This window comes from Rattus norvegicus, chromosome 5 (assembly GCF_036323735.1).
Source record: "Rattus norvegicus strain BN/NHsdMcwi chromosome 5, GRCr8, whole genome shotgun sequence".
Lineage (NCBI taxonomy): Eukaryota > Metazoa > Chordata > Mammalia > Rodentia > Muridae > Rattus > Rattus norvegicus.
Window position 1 is genome coordinate 53,140,001 of NC_086023.1, and position 20,365 is coordinate 53,160,365.

A 20,365-nucleotide genomic window follows, 5' to 3' on the forward strand; every position below is an offset into this window, starting at 1 on the left:
GGAATCCTGAGGGCACCAGAGCATGACAGTAAGACCGTGGTTTTGCTGCAGTGTGAAAAGTCTTCATAGATTATCTGCTGCAGTAGACATTTTCTATCATTTAGAACAAATGCTGCCTATTTATCAGCAACCTACAAAAAGGCAAATCTTACCAAATATACTTAAGTGGTCCAAATTTATTTACAGAAACTCAGGGAGATCTTCACAGAAACCCATTTCTATTTTTTTAACCATATTACTAATAGGCAGCTCTAATTAGGAACATTTTTTTTTCCTTAAGAAAAATCTCACAGGGGGAAACAGTGTTAAAACTGTCTTCTCGGGCTGGGGATTTAGCTCAGTGGTAGAGCACTTACCTAGGAAGCGCAAGGCCCTGAGTTCGGTCCCCAGCTCCGGGGAAAAAAAAAAAAAAAAAAAAAAAAAAGAACAAAAAAAAAACCTGTCTTCTCTAAGAGGAAATTGTGTAGTTGGCAGAATCCGTTTTCTCTTGTGTTACTTGCACAGACATCATGGAGTCAGTTCTTCTGGCAAATCCCTGAGTGCTTTGGACATTCAGGTCTCTTTTTGCATTAACATTTAACTCTGGGGGACCTATGCTTTCTAGATTTTTGGTTACTAAGCAACTCTTGTGAATAGATCAATGGGTTATAATGAAAGTTCATAACCTTTCTAGGTATCTTTTTGACAGGGTTTCAGACTAAGAATGAATGAGAAAAGTTTGACTCTACAGAAGTGTGTGTGTGTGTGTGTGTTTGTAAGTGTATGTGTGTGTTTGTGAGTGTCTGATTGTAAGTGTGTGTGAATGTGTGCATGTGTTTGTGAGTGTGTGTATGTGCAAGTGTATGTCTGTGAGTGTGCATGTGTTTGTGAGTGTGTGTGGGTGAATGTGTGTATGTGTTTGTGAATGTGCATATGTGTAAGTGCATGTCTGTGAGTATGTATGTGTTTGTGAGTGTGTGTGTGTGTGTGTGTGTGTGTGTATGTGTGTGTGAGACTGCCTGCCTGTGAGTGAATATGTGTGTCTCTGTGTGCTTGGCTTGTCCTACTTGATGGATCTTTTATTTTCTCTGCAATATTTCCAATAAAACCGTCTAATCTTACTTGCATGAAAGCTTTGTTTCAATGGGGGGAATTTGTTAATTTGGAAAACAGCAATTGGATGGGAAGTATTCTACTGTGGGTAGTCATTACACACATTGCAACACACCACTTGCGATGAATCCGAAACCACAAAATACATTTGCTACGCTTTGAGTTCATACACTTGAAGCTTTATTGCTCTTCTGGAATATTGTCTGTTGAGTTTTTATCGTGTATATTCACTGCACATGTGCTGTTCCCTAGGAATATTTCCACACAGCTGTATTTCCACAGAACAGTGTTCCACACTGAGCACATTCCCCACAATCCTCCTTTCTTTGCCCCATTTGCCCTTTTTGTTTCCCTAGACAGTTTTCCTCTGCATTCATGTCATATACTCATACATAATTATATGCATTATATATATTCTTGGAATCAAAATGAGAAAAAATAGTTATCTTGCCAAAACTGGCTTAATATGATTATTTCTATTTGCATTCATTTTCTTGCATTTGACGTAACTTCATTTTTCTTTATGGCTGAAAACAATTCCATTATGTGGATAGACTGAACTTTCTTTATCTAGTGAGTGATTGTTAGACAGCTTGGATGATTCCATAGCTTAGCTCTTGTTATAGAGCGGCAGTAAACATCAGCGTGCAACTGTCTCTGTGATATGTCACTTTGGAGTCCTTTGGGTCAACACCGAAGTGGTGTAGCTGAGTCATATAGGGTCTATTTTTAGTCTTTTTATGATGCTTCCGGATTCATTTCCACAGGAGCTAGACTAGTTTACCTTGCCACTACTGTCTCCAGTGGTCCATAAAACGTCTGCTTTTGCCAATATCCTTGCCAGTGTCTGTTTATTTTCTGAATACCTGAAACTAGGGTGAGATGCTGCCCTGATTTTTGTTTGTTTGCTCACTTTTTTTTTTTTTGTAAGCTTGACATAAGCTAGAGTTACCTGAAAAGGGGAAAGCACAATTGGGAAAAGGATTCTGTACGACTGGACTGCATGTACGCACGTGGGACATTTTCTTAATTAGTGATTCATGTGGGAGAGCGCAGCCCATTGTGGTGCCCCTCCTGGGTAGGTAGTCCTAGGGTGCATAAAAAGCAGGCTGACTCCTCATGGTACTTTCTCCAAAATTGACCATATAATTGGTCAAAAAACGGGCCTCAACAGGTACAGAAAGATAGAAATAATCCCATGCGTGCTATCGGACCACCACGGCCTAAAACTGGTCTTCAATAACAATAAGGGAAGAATGCCCACATATACGTGGAAATTGAACAATGCTCTACTCAATGATAACCTGGTCAAGGAAGAAATAAAGAAAGAAATTAAAAACTTTTTAGAATTTAATGAAAATGAAGGTACAACATACCCAAACTTATGGGACACAATGAAAGCTGTGCTAAGAGGAAAACTCATAGCGCTGAGTGCCTGCAGAAAGAAACAGGAAAGAGCATATGTCAGCAGCTTGACAGCACACCTAAAAGCTCTAGAACAAAAAGAAGAAAATACACCCAGGAGGAGTAGAAGGCAGGAAATAATCAAACTCAGAGCTGAAATCAACCAAGTAGAAACAAAAAGGACCATAGAAAGAATCAACAGAACCAAAAGTTGGTTCTTTGAGAAAATCAACAAGATAGATAAACCCTTAGCCAGACTAACGAGAGGACACAGAGAGTGCATCCAAATTAACAAAATCAGAAATGAAAGGGGAGACATAACTACAGATTCAGAGGAAATTCAAAAAATCATCAGATCTTACTATAAAAACCTATATTCAACAAAATTTGAAAATCTTCAGGAAATGGACAATTTCCTAGACAGATACCAGGTATCGAAGTTAAATCAGGAACAGATAAACCAGTTAAACAACCCCATAACTCCTAAGGAAATAGAAGCAGTCATTAAAGGTCTCCCAACCAAAAAGAGCCCAGGTCCAGACGGGTTTAGTGCAGAATTCTATCAAACCTTCATAGAAGACCTCATACCAATATTATCCAAACTATTCCACAAAATTGAAACAGATGGAGCACTACCGAATTCCTTCTACGAAGACACAATTACTCTTATACCTAAATCACACAAAGACACAACAAAGAAAGAGAACTTCAGACCAATTTCCCTTATGAATATCGACGCAAAAATACTCAATAAAATTCTGGCAAACCGAATTCAAGAGCACATCAAAACAATCATCCACCATGATCAAGTAGGCTTCATCCCAGGCATGCAGGGATGGTTTAATATACGGAAAACCATCAACGTGATCCATCATATAAACAAACTGAAAGAACAAAACCACATGATCATTTCATTAGATGCTGAGAAAGCATTTGACAAAATTCAACACCCCTTCATGATAAAAGTCCTGAAAAGAATAGGAATTCAAGGCCCATACCTAAACATAGTAAAAGCCATATACAGCAAACCAGTTGCTAACATTAAACTAAATGGAGAGAAACTTGAAGCAATCCCACTAAAATCAGGGACTAGACAAGGCTGCCCACTCTCTCCCTACTTATTCAATATAGTTCTTGAAGTTCTAGCCAGAGCAATCAGACAACAAAAGGAGATCAAGGGGATACAGATCGGAAAAGAAGAGGTCAAAATATCACTATTTGCAGACGACATGATAGTATATTTAAGTGATCCCAAAAGTTCCACCAGAGAACTACTAAAGCTGATAAACAACTTCAGCAAAGTGGCTGGGTATAAAATTAACTCAAATAAATCAGTTGCCTTCCTCTATACAAAAGAGAAACAAGCCGAGAAAGAAATTAGGGAAACGACACCCTTCATAATAGACCCAAATAATATAAAGTACCTCCGTGTGACTTTAACCAAGCAAGTAAAAGATCTGTACAATAAGAACTTCAAGACACTGAGGAAAGAAATTGAAGAAGACCTCAGACGATGGAAAGATCTCCCATGCTCATGGATTGGCAGGATTAATATAGTAAAAATGGCCATTTTACCAAAAGCAATCTACAGATTCAATGCAATCCCCATCAAAATACCAATCCAATTCTTCAAAGAGTTAGACAGAACAATTTGCAAATTCATCTGGAATAACAAAAAACCCAGGATAGCTAAAGCTATCCTCAACAATAAAAGGACTTCAGGGGGAATCACTATTTCTGAACTCAAGCAGTATTACAGAGCAATAGTGATAAAAACTGCATGGTATTGGTACAGAGACAGACAGATAGACCAATGGAATAGAATTGAAGACCCAGAAATGAACCCACACACCTATGGTCACTTGATTTTTGACAAAGGAGCCAAAACCATCCAATGGAAAAAAGATAGCATTTTCAGCAAATGGTGCTGGTTCAACTGGAGGGCAACATGTAGAAGAATGCAGATCGATCCATGCTTATCACCCTGTACAAAGCTTAAGTCCAAGTGGATCAAGGACCTCCACATCAAACCAGACACACTCAAACTAATAGAAGAAAAACTAGGGAAGCATCTGGAACACATGGGCACTGGAAAAAATTTCCTGAACAAAACACCAATGGCTTATGCTCTAAGATCAAGAATCGACAAATGGGATCTCATAAAACTGCAAAGCTTCTGTAAGGCAAAGGACACTGTGGTTAGGACAAAACGGCAACCAACAGATTGGGAAAAGATCTTTACCAATCCTACAACAGATAGAGGCCTTATATCCAAAATATACAAAGAACTCAAGAAGTTAGACCGCAGGGAAACAAATAACCCTATCAAAAAATGGGGTTCAGAGCTAAACAAAGAATTCACAGCTGAGGAATGCCGAATGGCTGAGAAACACCTAAAGAAATGTTCAACATCTTTAGTCATAAGGGAAATGCAAATCAAAACAACCGTGAGATTTCACCTCACACCAGTGAGAATGACTAAGATCAAAAACTCAGGTGACAGCAGATGCTGGCGAGGATGTGGAGAAAGAGGAACACTCCTCCATTGTTGGTGGGATTGCAGACTGGTAAAACCATTCTGGAAATCAGTCTGGAGGTTCCTCAGAAAATTGGACATTGAACTGCCTGAGGATCCAGCTATACCTCTCTTGGGCATATACCCAAAAGATTCCTCAACATACAAAAGAGACACATGCTCCACTATGTTCATCGCAGCCTTATTTATAATAGCCAGAAAATGGAAAGAACCCAGATCCCCTTCAACAGAGGAATGGATACAGAAAATGTGGTACATCTACACAATGGAATATTACTCAGCTATCAAAAACAACGAGTTTATGAAATTCGTAGGCAAATGGTTGGAACTGGAAAATATCATCCTGAGTGAGCTAACCCAATCACAGAAAGACATACATGGTATGCACTCATTGATAAGTGGCTATTAGCCCAAATGCTTGAATCACCCTAGATCCCTAGAACAAACGAAACTCAAGACGGACGATCAAAATGTGAATGCTTCACTCCTTCTTTAAATGAGGAAAAAGAATACCCTTGGCAGGGAAGGGAGAGGCAAAGATTAAAACAGAGACTGAAGGAACACCCATTCAGAGCCTGCCCCACATGTGGCCCATACATATACAGCCACCCAATTAGACAAGATGGATGAAGCAAAGAAGTGCAGACCAACAGGAGCCGGATGTAGATCGCTCCTGAGAGACACAGCCAGAATACAGCAAATACAGAGGCGAATGCCAGCAGCAAACCACTGAACTGAGAATAGGACCCCCATTGAAGGAATCAGAGAAAGAACTGGAAGAGCTTGAAGGGGCTCGAGACCCCAAAAGTACAACAATGTCAAGCAACCAGAGCTTCCAGGGACTAAGCCACTACCTAAAGACTACACATGGACTGACCCTGGACTCTGACCCCATAGGTAGCAATGAATATCGTAGTAAGAGCACCAGTGGAAGGGGAAGCCCTGGGTCCTGCTAAGACTGAACCCCCAGTGAACTAGACTATGGGGGGAGGGCGGCAATGGGGGGAGGGTTGGGAGGGGAACACCCATAAGGAAGGGGAGGGGGGAGGGGGATGTTTGTCCGGAAACCGGGAAAGGGAATAACACTTGAAATGTATATAAGAAATACTCAAGTTAATAAAAAAAAAAAAAAAAAAGCAGGCTGATTAGGTCAAGAAGAGTAAAGCGGTAGCCAGCGTTTCCCTATGGCTTCTGCTTCAATTTCTGCAGGAATTACACTGACTTCCTGCCTTGATTTCCATAGATAGTGTACTAGTTCTAAACTTAAATAAACCCTTTGTTCCCAAACTTGCTTTTGGTCATGATATTGTATCACAGCAATAGAAACCAGTTACTGATCAGACTGTTTGATTTCTGCTTGTTTTGTCTCTGAGGGCTCTGTCAGATGTATGCCTATCAAAGATTTCCCTCTTATTTAAAGCCAACTTTATACTTGCTTATCTATTTCCTTTGCTGGTCAGGAGCTTATCCTATTTGACAACTGTTGTCATTATTTCCTGAGCGATTGGAGTCTGCTTCAGAAAGTCCTTGCTTAAGCCTGTGTCCTGAAGTGCTTTTCTGTACTTTCCCCCACTAATGGTTCAGTGTCTGTCTTCTATCTAGGCTTTTGTTCTATCTGTATTTAATTTTTGTGCAAGGTGAGTTATAGAGATATACTTTCATTCTTCTGTGTGAGGATATTCACTTTGCCCAGCACTATATGCTGAGGAGGCCGTCTCTTCTCTATGTGTAGTCTGGCTTTTTTTTTTTTTTAAAGTGAAGTGGCCATAGCTGTGTGTGGTTAGATCTGTGCCCTCTATTCTGTTCTGTTCATCTGAATGTCTGTTCATGTGTCTGGTGTTGTGCTGTGTCATTCTGGTTTATCTTAAAATCAGGTAAGATGATTCCCCCGGCGTATTCCTTTCACTTGGAATGGCTTTGGTTATCTGGGTGCTTCCATATGTATTTTAAGATTTTTAAGGAATATTTCTGGAAAGAATGACACTGCAATTTAGATGGGGATGTCATTTTCCTGTCACTTTTGGTAATATTTGGAAATACTGATTCTTCCAATCTATGAGCACGGGAGGTCTTTCCATCTTCAATGCCTTCTTCGACTTCTTTCTTTAGTGTTCAAAGTTTTCATTTCAGAGATCTATGTCTTGATGTTTTATTTCAAGAGCTTTTCATCAATATTCCTTCCTTCCTCCCTCCCTCCCTTCCTTCCTCCCTCCCTTCCTTCCTTCCTTCTTTCCTTCCTTCCTTCCTTCCTTCCTTCCTTCCTTCCTTCCTTCCTTTCTTCCTCTTCCCTTCCCCTTCTCTCTGAGACTATTATAAACAGGAGGGAATGATTTCTCTCCTAGTATATTTGTTGCTGTTTGTGTAGGAAGGCTGGTGATCTTTGACTCTCCACATCGTATCCTGCCACTCTGCAGAAGTGTTTACCACATCTAAGAGTTTTGTTGTTATTGTTGTTTTTACATTAGTTGGGAATTTTATTTCTGCTTGGAGCAAGGCACAGTTATCAGATCACAGAAGCTCAGTTCTGTGAGAAAAGAAGGGGCTATTTCCAGTCCTGCAAGTATCTATCATGCTACAGTCTCCCTTATTTACAGAGTGGATGGCATGGGACAGGTGGGACTAGTAGGCAGGGCTCCTGCCTAGTACCACAGAGATTTGGGATGGTTCATGGGTCTGCCATATCAGGGATAAGAACTGCACTGGCCTGGTCAGATTGCATGAATAGTTGCCAAAGCAAGGTCACCAGTGGTCATAATATGTAGGGGTCTTAGTTAGGATTTCTATTGCTATGAAAAGACACTATGATCATGGCAACACTTATAAAGAAAAGCATTTAACTGAAGCTGATTCACAGTTTCAGAGTGGTAGTCCATTATCCTCATGGCAAGAAACATAGTGGCATGCAGGCAGCCACAGTGCTAGGCAAGGACCTGAGAGTTCTACATCTTGATCTACAGGCAACAGAAGGGGACTGCCATACTAGGCATGGCTTGTGCATATGAGATCTCGTAGCTCACTTCCACAGTGACACACTTCCTCCAACAAGGGCACACTTTCTAATAATGCCACTTCTATGACCAAGCATTCAACCACATGAGTCTGTGGATGCCATTCCTATTGAAACCGTAATAGGATGCCCAGGGGGATACGGCCAAATGTTCAGGGACTCCATCACTGTGGCCATGAATGGGAGAGTGAATTTCCCAAAACAGAAGCTGGTATACTGCTAGCCAGGGTTGGCCTTAATGAGCCACAGGGGTTGGGGCAGGATATCCTCTGGGTTACTTAGCATTTCTGTATGATCTGTTGATGGAAAAACATATGAGGCCATCCTTGTAGTAATCACTACAAACAAGTTGCTAGGGGGTGGGAGTGGCTATCATGATTCAAAGCTGGTAGGCTGTAGAGACCTCAAAACTGACAACTGGTGGGTCTTGACCACAGCCTGGGAACCAGGAATGGGAGAGGCTCTTCCTGCCTGACATGTGTGTCAGAAGCATGTAAGAAGAAGAAGAAGAAGGAGGAGGAGGGGGAGGGAGAGATGGGAGGGGGAGGGGTAGAGGGAGAGGAGAGGGAGAAGAAGAAGAAGAAGAAGAAGAAGAAGAAGAAGAAGAAGAAGAAGAAGAAGAAGAAGAAGAAGAAGAAGAAGAAGAAGAAGAAGAAGAAGGAGAGTTTTTCCAACTCTTTTTAGGTTCTCTTACATGTGGAAACGTATGATCTGCAATTAAACTACTTTGAAGTCTTCCTTGCCTACTTGTGTCTTTTTTGTTCCTTCTCCTGTGTTCTTTGCTTTAGGTCAGACTATCCCTGGGTAGTTGGCTAGTTGTCCAGTATCATGAGTGATTTCCCTCCTGTTGAGTTGGCCTTACATCTAATTAGACAGCTATCACTTACTGCATGATCTTAGTACATCTGTCACATCTTTGGGGATATCTTACTGTGTTGTGGTTCTTAGGCTGCTTCCCTTCCTTGACTGTTTATATGCCTTCCTATACTGTGAGAGCTAGTCCTCAGGGAAGAGGCGTTTAGGTCAGATCCAGCTCAGATCCACCAAGTTTTGTGTGCAATATTGTGGTGTTTTCATCAGCAGGTAATTAGCTTCAACCCTGGGAGGAAGGAACCAAGGTTTTGGGAGTCTCCTGGACTCCACTGACCAAGTACTTGAAATGGAGTTGCTTAATATTTGGCCATTAAATACATAGTCTATGTCTCTTGAGGGCAACATCGTTGGTTCAAGTAAGATAAATTCACTTAAATATTATGTGTATATGTGTATATGTATATATAGTGGCTATTTCTGGCATCCTTACTGTTATTTTCCCATCTTCTCTCCCTCTCCTGTATCGACCCCTTTTACCCTCTCTAATTAAAATTGCCCCCTCATTTTTTCTCATTTGTTCCTTTGCATCACCTATATCCTGTTATTTGCCTTTCTAGAATCCCCCTCCCTCCATTGTCCATTGTTATGTTTCTGGTCCCTGTGGCTCCTACAGGTTATAGATTAAGATCTAGAGATTTGAATCTATAAATCACACATGAGAAAGAACATGCAGCAATCATCTTCCAGGTTTTGAGTTACCTTCCTCAATATAGTATTGTCTAGTTTCATTCAATTACCAGCAAATGGTTTCCATGATTTCATTTTTCTTTGCAGCCAAATAGTATTCCATTAAATATATGTGCCACAGTTTATTACGCTTTATCCCCTGGAGGGCATTTGGGTGATTTCCATCCCCTAGCTATTGTGGATAGAGTAACAGGGAGCATGGCTGATCAGGGATCCATGGAGTAGGATGTGAAGTCCTTCTTGCATGTGTAGGAGAGTGGGAAAGCCAGGTCTTATGGTCGATTCATTTTTAGCATCCTGAGAGTTTTCATCAGTGACTTCCAGATGTCACAGGGCTGCACATGTGTGCAATTCCACCAACAAGAGCGAGGCTTCCCCTTTGCCCAGATCCTCTGTAACATTTGTTGGTTATTTTGTTAGCCATTCTAACTAGGGTGAGATGAACTCTCTAAGTTGTTTTGTCTGATGCTGCTGTGTGTCCAAATGCATTTCCCTAACTGTTAAGTGTGATGAACACTATTTGAGATACTCTTTAGTCATTTTTATTTTTTCTGAGAGTCTCTGTTCAGGTCCCAGACCCATTTTTTTTTAAAAACAGGGTCACTTTTTAGACTTTTTTTCTGAGTTTTAAAATATATTCTGGATATTAATTATCTGTCAGATGTACAGCTAGGAAAGATTCTCTCCCCTTATGTGAGCTTCCTTTTTGCTTGCTTGATTCCTAGCTGTGCAGAAACTTTTTATTTTTATGAGGACCCACTTATCAATTGCTGGTCTTAAGTCCTGGGCAAATAGAATCCCATTCGGAAAGTCTTTTCTACACCCATACCTTGTAGGGTCCTGCTTATGTTTTGTTCTCAGCATTTTTAGGTTTCAGGTTTAGGCCTTTGATTCATCTGGAGTTAGGTTTTGTGGAAGGTGATATATGTGGGCCTACCATCATTTTTCCACATATAGGCATTCAATTTTTCAAAGAGCAATTCATTGGAGATGTCTTTCTCCAGTGTATGTTTTTTTTGTTGTTGTTGTTGTTTTCTTTTGATTTTGCAGGGGAATCAAATATCAGATGATTTTAGTTATACATCCACATTTTAGGGTCTTCTATTTTATTCCATTGATCTACAAGTCTGCTTTATGAAAGTACTATTCTGGTTTTATTATTGGTGCTTTGTAAGGTAACCTTCTCATTTGGAATGATAATTCTTCCAACATTATTATTCTTGCTCAGGATTGCTTTGCTACCCAGGGTTTTTGTATCCCAAATGAATAATATATTATATCTGTGATGAATGAGATGATATTTTGACTAAGATCGTATTAAACCTATAAATAGAATTTTTGACAGAATGGCAATCTTCACACTATTAATATAGCAGTCTGTGAGGATGAGATGCCTTTTCATTTTCCAGTGTCATTCTCAGAGTCTGAGTGTTCATTGTGGAGGTCTTCAACTTCATCGGTAAGGGGTATTGCTAGGTGTTTATTTTCCACCGGGCCAATGTGAACTAGAGAGAATGTAGGTATGTGATTGTTCTGAGCATATGTTTTTGGAATTTAGAGAAACTGCTGATTTTTAAAAGATGATTTGCATCCTACCACACTCTGAAATTATTAATAATTTCTAGAAGTTTCCTAGTGGAGTTTGGGGGATCTCTTAGGGATAACACCATATCACCTGCAAATAAGGAGTATGGCTTCTTCATTTATTTGCATCCCTGTAATTTCTGACTGTTGACTTATTGCCGAGGCTACTGCATTGTGTGCTACATTGCAAAGAGCGACGCTGGCAGGCAGCCCTTTCTCATCCCTGATTTCAGTGCAATTGTTCTGCTTTATTTAGGGTGAAAGCTGTGGGTTTGTCATATAAAGCTTTTATTATGTTGAGGTGTGTTCCATCCCATTCTGTTTTCTCTTGGACTTTTTTTTTTTTATCATGAGAACATGTTGGGTTTTGTCAAAGATTTTTGTTGGGGGTTGGTCTGGTGCTGCTATGTATTCAAATGTTAAATACTGTCCTCCAAGATCTGGTTGCTCTCCAAAGAGCAGATCCTCACATATACCAAATGATGCTATATAAACTTTGCTCACCTTATTCTCTGACTGGATAAATAAATGTGGCTAGTTACTGGGGAGAGTAGCAGGGCTTCGTTTTCTGGGCTGGGGGGGGGGGCACAGGTAGGGACCACCTGGAGAAGGAGAGAGGAGAATGACAGAGCAAAAAGTTGGGAGGAGAAAGAAGGCGAAGGGGAAAGAAGACAGAGAGAACAGGAGGTCTCCATTAGACATGATGTACCAGGATCACATGGCTGAATGAAATGCCCCTTAAGGTTGGTCTGGTGGAGCAGAAATAGCCAGGTAAGACTCAGACAGGAAGTACTTGGGGAGTACAATTGGGGAGTTAACAGTTTAGTGTATAGAAAAAACAGATTAAGGGTAATCTGCCCAGTAATTGTGCTCTGCCTCAATTATTGGGGAGCTGACTGGGTCATGTTAACAACTAATAGAGTTATTAAATAGCATTCAAAAACACTATTGGCATATTTTTCTTTATCTATTGAGATGATCGTTTGATCATCAAGTCATATGATTTATTACATTTATTAACTGATACATGTTGAACATTCTCTGACTTTTGGGATAAAGCCAACTTAGTCATGATGAATAATCTTTTTTCCCTGTTTTTACAGCTTTTTTAAAAAAAATTTCTTTTATTAGATATATTCCTTTACTTGGATTTCAAATGTTATTCCCCTTCCTGGTTTCCTGTCCATAAGCCCCCATTCCCTCCCCTCCCCCATATGGGTATTCCCCTATACATCCCCCTTATTGCCCCCCCCATATTCCCCTGCACTGGGGGTCCAACCTTGGCAAGACCAAGGGCTTCCTCTTCCACTGGTGCCCCAATAAGGCAATTCTCTGCTACATATGCAGTTGGAGCCCTGGGTCAGTCCATGTACAGTCTTTAGGTAGTGGTTTAGTCCCTGGAAGCTCTGGTTGGTTGGCATTGTTGTACATATGGGGTTGCAAGCTCCTTCAACTCTCTTAATACTTCCTCTAATTCCCCGCAAGGGGGTCTGACCTATTCTCACTTCAGTGGTTTGCTGCTAGCATTGACCTCTGTATTGGACATGCTCTGAATGTGTCTCTCAGGAGAGATCTATATCTGGTCCCTTTCAGCATGCATTTTTTAGCTTCATCAATCTTATCTAGCTTTGGTGGCTGTTTATATATATAGACCACCTGTGTGTCAGGCTCTGAATGGCCATTCCTTGAGTCACTGCTCTAAACTTTGCTTCCATATCCCCTACTATGGATATTTTTTCCCTTTTAAGAAGGAGTGGGAGCATCCTCATTTTGGTCATCCTTCTTCTTGAGCTTCCTGTGGTCTGTGGATTGCAGCTTGGGTAATTCGAGCTTTTTGGCTAATATCCACTTATCAGTGAATGCATACCAAGTGTGTTTTTCTGTGATTGAGTAACCTCACTCAGGATGATATTTTTTAATTCATTCCATTTGCCTATGAATTTCATGAAGACATTATTTTTGATAGCATTGTGTAGTTGTACCACAATTCTTGAATCCATTCCTCTGTTGAAGGGCATCTGAGTTCTTTCCTGTTTCTGGCTATTATAAATAAGGCTGCTGCATGTGTCTTTTCTGTATGTTGGAGCATCTTTTGGGTTTATGCCTAAGAGAGGTATAGCTGGGTCCTCAGGTAGTGGAATGTCCAATTTTCTGAGGAACCTCCAGACTGATTTCCAGAATGGTTGTACCAGTTTGTAATCCCACCAACAATGGAGGAGTGTTCCTCTTTCTCCGCATCCTCGCCAGCATCTGTTGTCACCTGAGTTTTTTATCTTAGCCATTCTGACTGGTGTGAGGTAGAATCTCAGGGTTGTTTTGATTTGCATTTCCCTGACTAAGGATGTTGAACATTTTTTAGGTGCTTTTTGGCCTTCGATAATCTTCAGCTGAGAATATTTTGTTTAGATCTCTACCCCATTTTTTAATAGGATTATTTGGCTCTCTGGAATCTAACTTCTTGAGTTCTTTATACATTTTGGATAATAGCCCTCTATCAGATGTAGAATTGGGAAAGATCTTTTCCCAATCTGTTGGCTACTGTTTTGTCCTTATGACAGTGTCTTTTGCCTTACAGAAGTTTTGCAGTTTTATGAGGTCCAATTTGTCGATTCTTAATCTTAGAGCATAAGCCATTGGTGTTTTGTTCAGGAAATTTTCCCCAGTGCCCATGTGTTCGACACTCTTCCCCACTTTTTCTTCTATTAGTTTGAGTGTGTCTGGTTTGATGTGGAGGTCCTTGATCTACTTGGACTTAAGCTTTGTACAGGGTGATAAGCATGGATCGATCTGCATTCTTCTACATGTTGACCTCCAGTTGAACCACCACCATTTGTTGAAAATGCTATCTTTCTTCCATTGGGCGATTTTAGCTCCTTTGTCAAAGATCAAGTGACCATAGGTGTGTGGGTTCATTTCTGGGTCTTCAATTCTATTCCATTGATCCCTCTGCCTATCTCTGTACCAACACCATGCAGTTTTTGTGACTATTGCTCTATAATTCTTGTCAATTTCTTAATATAAGCATTTAGAGCAATACATTTCCCTCAGTGCTGCTTTCAAAGTGTCCCAGTGGGGGGTGGTATTCTTTCTTTGGAATATTTTTTCATCTTTTACTTCTAATGTTATATCTATCTTTGATTTATGGGTACATTTCTTGGAAGCAACAAATAAATAGTTCTTGTTTTTTAAACATGTTTGTAAAAAGTAAACTTTTACTTATTATTTTGATTGTGTTGTATATGGAAGGGTACGTGAGCCAGAGAGTACATGTGGAGCTCACAGAACAATTTTGTAAAATTTGTTCTCCCTTTCCACCTTTTCTGGGGATCTGAAAATTGAATCCGAAATTTTGGAGATTAAATGCACGTCTCCAGGCATAAGTATCTTTATTCACTGAGAACATCTCACCAGCTTGGGTCCTGGATATTTTTATCCATTGTACTAGTCTATGACTTATTAGATTGGTTATACCACCAATATTCAGTATTACTATAGGAAGGTATACGTTAATCGAGTCATTTAATGTTTTTGTAGTGCATTGTGTCCTCTTATTCCTCATTTTAAAAGTTACTGTTCTATCATGAATTACACGTTTCTTGGGGCTTCATAGATTTGTTTATTTTTGTCTTCACTCTAAAAAAATTCCGTCAGGTATCTTCTTTTTTTATTAAGATTTATTTTCATTTTACATTTGTGAGTATTTGTCCATTTGTATGTACATGCACCACATGTCTTGTGCCTACAGAGGCCAGAAGTGCATTCTGGGTACATTGGAACTGGAAAGAGGAAATAGAGAGCATAAAGAACAGGACGAGTGTGTTTAACTGGCACTGGGCATTAAATATCAGGAAGGGAAGGGCACTGCGTTTGAATATGACGTCTGAACGCAGTTTCATCTTCTTGCTGCTTCTCCTGGCCTAATTCAGGATGTGAGCCCGTGTTCCCCTGCAGAGTCAAGCTCCAGGCAGGTTTCCACCCTGCGTAATGCACACTTAGTTCTGACTCTCTTTCCTTTAGTCAGTCTAGAGGAATTACGTTACTGTAAAAGTACCTTTTCACGTCACTGGCTTGAGGTGTCTCAAGAAAATGGTTTCTGGGAGTAGCAGTTGGGGCAGAAGTATCTAGAGAGGGAAGCCGCTGACTCAGCACAGTGTTTTTAAAAAATCTTTGAATTCTTTGTGCACAAGGTAACTGATTTGCCCACCAGAGCCAATAGGGATATATGAACCAGTTACAGTCAACCTTTAACTTCAGAGTAGGAATTCATAATCTAATTGTGACCCTCAAAACACCTGCATCAATAAGAATAACCAAGGATATGATTCTTGAAGAAACAATCCCAAAATCTTAGTGACACGCTATCATAAAGTTATTTTCAGTGCTGCACCAAATATCCATATGCACAGGCTAGGGGCTTTGCTCCAAATCTCTTCCTCTCAGGAGCCAGTTATAGAAACTCATGATTGTATAAAACGTTGTCAACTGCCATGGCAGAGGAATAAGAGCTCTGCAAAGTCTCACACCCACAACTGAATGCTGAGTCAAGAAATAACATGTGTTAGTTCTGTTCATAACTCATTCTCTAAAAGTAATCTGTCCTTCCATGTTTTGTGCCCTGATGCCTCCTTTGCAACTGTTCTTGTGCTGTGGGGTCCTTATTAGGCAGAGTAGGGGTTACCTGAGTGTAAATACTGTGGTATCACTAGAGTGGGTCTGATAGCTGAGGTACCTGCCACACAGTTGATGGGCAGCTAGCACCTTCAGCATGGATACACTGGATAAAAGATGATGCGTGTCTAGAGCAGGACAGAATAGACCCAGATGGTGTGAAATGTCATCATAGTATTCAGAATGATGCACTTTTTAGAACTTAAAAATTATTTATTTCTGAATCTTTCCATTTTGACTGTGGTTGACAAGAAGTAACTGAAACTGGAGAAAATAAAACTGTGACCATGTGATGAATGCTGCATGCATTTCTTCTCACTTGCAAAAGCTGCTGTCACAGCTATGCTAAAAACTGCCAGCTTCCTACCCATTCTTCCCAAGTTTTTCTAATAAACTATCCGGTGCTCTCTCTCTCTCTCTCTCTCTCTCTCTCTCTCTCTCTCTGTGTGTGTGTGTGTGTGTGTGTGTGTGTCCTGTAGGTGTACCTGTTCTGGTAGAATGCACTATTCCATTTAAAGACAGTGGACTCACAAGTACGTCCTTTGGGGCACCCTCACACTTCTACATCGTGGAAAGCACCTCTGAGTTCACTCTATAGAAGGAAAGGACACAGATGAGGTACTACGGAGGAATAATGGACTCTGGCTTTCCCATGGAAACAGCCATGTCCAGGATACAGAACAAGGGCAAGTGATATGGCCTGATCAGGGCAAAGATGCCTGGTTTTCCCTGCTCGGATTTGTACAGTCTTTACGCTTGATCTTCTATGGGATGTCAAAATGTGTCACAGGGGTGCTTCAACTCATTTATGTTCCTTAAGCAATGCGTGTACTAAAAATTCAGTATTTTTACAAGTAAATCCATTATTGTACAGCTTGGCATCTCCTGATGCCAAAGAAACTGAGAAAGAACTCTAAGGAATGTTAAATTAATGTTAATAGCAAGAAAACATTAAGGTAATTTTCTCTGTTCTAATAGCTAATTTGAGGTAACACACTCACTCAACATAACATCAATTCAGATTTCTTCTACCCTAATTATCTTTTTTGTTCAACGTTAAAAACTTGCAGTTATGAGATGTAAAATGCATCGTGAGGGGACTCTGTCCAGGCCAAGCATGGCTCTGTCAGGCCTTGCCCTTCTCTTCCATTCCATCTGCCTTGCTAAAAACCCTTAGATTGCATTCCTAAAGCTAGCCATCAAGGTCTATTCCCTTATTTGGCCACTTCCTCCTCCTTAGGCTGAATACCAAGGTCCAGCTATCCCAGATTGAAACTCCAGCAATCAAAAGCCTCCTTTGACTGCTTTAATTAATCTACTCAATTAAAAATTAAACACCTCATCCTAACACGGAGTTTCACCTTTTACCCTTATAAACTATCATTTGCCTATGGGCCGTGTCTATCTCCTCTCTATTTAGAGGCAGACCTTTGTCCCTCTGGGACAAATATCCCTTCCCCCTCCCTTGTTTCCATTCCCTTCTCCCTCATCCTCTATCTTTTATCTTTGTCTCTTATTCCTTGACCTTTGTCCCTCTGAGGCAAATACATCTCCTTTGTGCCAAGAACTTGGTCTTTGGTTGTCTTGTGCTGAATACCTGTCCCTTCATATAATATGTATCACCAATGCCTATTTAAGTCACTACAGTTTATATGCTTAGAAATTTATGATGTGCACAGGACCCATTGCTTTCAAATTCTCTTGCTCATCAAGAATATTTATAAATTCTTACATAAGTTATATGTCTTATGCTGTTGACTTTTCTTGGGGACATCTGAACAAACATTTATTTACCCTAGATTGGATGCTGATGGCAGACCAAGGAAACAATTCTACCCAAGTCTGTCTTAGTTATCCTGTAAGTTTATTGGCATTTTCTTGATTAATGATACATATTGGAGGGTCCGGTTCACTGTGGATAGTGCATTCCTGGGCAGGTATGATATATTGTTTTACGAATCTGTGGTGCTGGTTAGCTGGGTATGAAAAATTATATGTGGTGAAGAGCATCATTGCAGTGAAATCTTGCCATGTCCTGTACACCATGGAAGGGATGGTGTGACACAATTCCTGCCCCTGGAGCAGAGCCAGCAAGACATGGGCCCCCACAAGTGCTGATGGTTGCTATAGGTGTAAGGCTTCTTTGCATTATAATGTGTATATCTATCTATATCTATATCTATATCTATATCTATATCTATATCTATATCTACATCTACATCTACATCTACATCTACATCTACATCTACATCTACATCTACATCTATATCTATATCTATATATATAGATATAGATATATATATATCTACTTCATGTTTCTCCTCTAGGAAATATTCTCCCTGCTAATGTTAATGATTCCATGATAATTTGGAACAGCCTGATTCTGAGAATGTATCTAATGTTGTCAGCAAAATGGTAATGCTCTGACCACCTTCAGAACAGCCCTAAAGGCTGTAGGAAATAATTCTGAAAACATGAGTTCAAAAATACATAGATCAATCTAAGAGCTGTCCTTTACAGGATTTCTCAACTATGCAAAATATAAGATTGCAGTGTGAATTGTTTGAGGGGCTTCACGAATCTAAAAACACAGCAGAGGCAGCTACACTAATGAGTCAGCTTGTCAGAAAGATATTAAGGAAGGAGATAAAGAGATTTAGGGAGTAGTGATTCAGGGTAAGATCCTATCCAGCTAAACTTATTGTTTGTGCTTACAAAGGCAGACAGATCTCTGAGTTCATTTGCTATACTAAAAGTGTACTTGTCTTTTTCTAAGAATCAAGGGCCTAAAATCATAAAATGCTGATTTGTGGGATAATAAAAAAAGAAACCTGGGTAAATGATTGAATTGATATGGAAATAAAAGACTGAGCTTTGGTTAGAACTATGTTTCAGGATTATAGTTCCCAAAGAGAACCCAGGAGAGGCTATTATTGAAGATGAAGCATATCTCCACTGAAGACTCCAAAAAATTGGAGAAGCCAGTACACGGGACAACCACCAAAAACCAAGGTCTGCAGCAGCTATGAAGTAGAGCTGGCCTGACCCTAGGAGACAAGCTGTGTGTGCTGCGAAGGGTAGAGCCAGAAAAGTGACCAGGCCCTTCAGAGTCCAGAAGTATGTGAATGAATCACAGGGTTTGGCACTGAGCTCTATAGCCACTGGACTCAGTATTTGATGTGGATGTGACAGTGCTTTTTCCCTCATGGAGTAAGACATTATGTAGCTTTATTTTTGATTTTACATGAGTCCACAGTTAAGAGACTGAATTTTTAAAGAGACTGGGTATTCTAGAAAGACATCAGATAGATTGAGAGAGACTGAATATTTTAGAGAAAATTTGAACTTTGAAGGGGACTTTGGATATTTTAAAGAGCCTGGACTTTTAAAGTGTTTAGATTTTTAAAGACTGCATGACTTTTAAAAGTTGGAATTTTTATTTTTAATAATGTTTAATATTATTTTGATATTAATATTAATATGAGGTCTTGGAGCTAAATGAAAGAGGAATATGAAAAATGGAGATGAATAGTAATGCATTTATATGTCAACTTGATGAAAGCCAGAGTCATTCGAGAGGTGGGAACTGCAATTGAGAAAATGTCCTCACCAGATTAACCTGTGGGCAAGCCTGTGGGGCATTGTTTCGATTATTTATATGGAAGTTCCCGCTCACTGAGAGAAGTTGCTATTCCTAATCTGGTAATTCTGGGTGCTATAAGCAAGTAGGCAGCAGGATGAGCAAACCAGTAAGCAGCACTTCTCCATGATTGTGGCTTCATCATGGCTTCATTTATGACTTCCAGGTTTCTGCCATGAATTGCTGCTCTGACTTCCTTCAGCAATGGAGTACGACCTGAGAATGATAAGCTGGAATAAATCCTTTTCTCCCCATGTTGCTTTTGGTAGTGGTATTTCATCACAGCAATAGAAACTCTAAGACACTGAGCCTTACGAGCTCCCTCATCCCCCCTTTAGGAGGGAATGTTTCAGCTCATATGACAGATCTCCACAACACACGCAAATAAGGTTTGTTTTAATAACACTCTTCTAAGGACCTTTGAGGGAAATCCAATATCCAAACTGTTTCAGGGATGGTCAAAAATTTGTCATTCGAAGACTTCTATTGTGGACATTCATTAGTATTTTTGACAGTTTGACAATTTTGTAACGGTATATAAATCAAATTAAAAATAAAACTGTGTGTTGGTTTTCTATTAGTTCATTGAAATATTTATGCTAATTGACTTAGAAAGATAAAAGCTGCTGAACAAGAGAGTGCTGTTGTACATATGCACCCATAGAAGCCAAGGCTGAATGCCCAAGAACCATACAAGGTCAAGTCAGTCTAAGTCCCAGCTTGACAAGAGAGGGAGTCATGAAGCCCACCTCTAGCCAAGAGCTATTGAAAGTTGATGGAGGCTGGGGAAGGGAGAATCAGTTGCCTTCAAGGATGCAGACCTTGAGAAACTACTCCTGCTCAAGTAGAGCTCTACTACAACCATGCACATATA

The 20,365-nt window shown here is 40.1% G+C and overlaps 1 long non-coding RNA gene across 2 annotated transcripts in view; it reads right to left on the minus strand.

Annotated features, from left to right (window-relative positions):
• LOC108350950 (uncharacterized) overlaps positions 1–20,365 on the minus strand; it is a 98,317-nt gene that overhangs the window by 70,948 nt on the left and 7,004 nt on the right. Inside the window, exon 3 of one of the 2 annotated variants that reach the window (XR_005504706.2) lies at positions 7,257–19,707. The exons of the other annotated variant lie outside the window; for it this stretch is intronic. This is a non-coding gene — a long non-coding RNA (uncharacterized LOC108350950). Of the gene's footprint in view, positions 1–7,256; positions 19,708–20,365 lie in introns of those variants that run through there. 2 annotated transcript variants of the gene reach the window in all.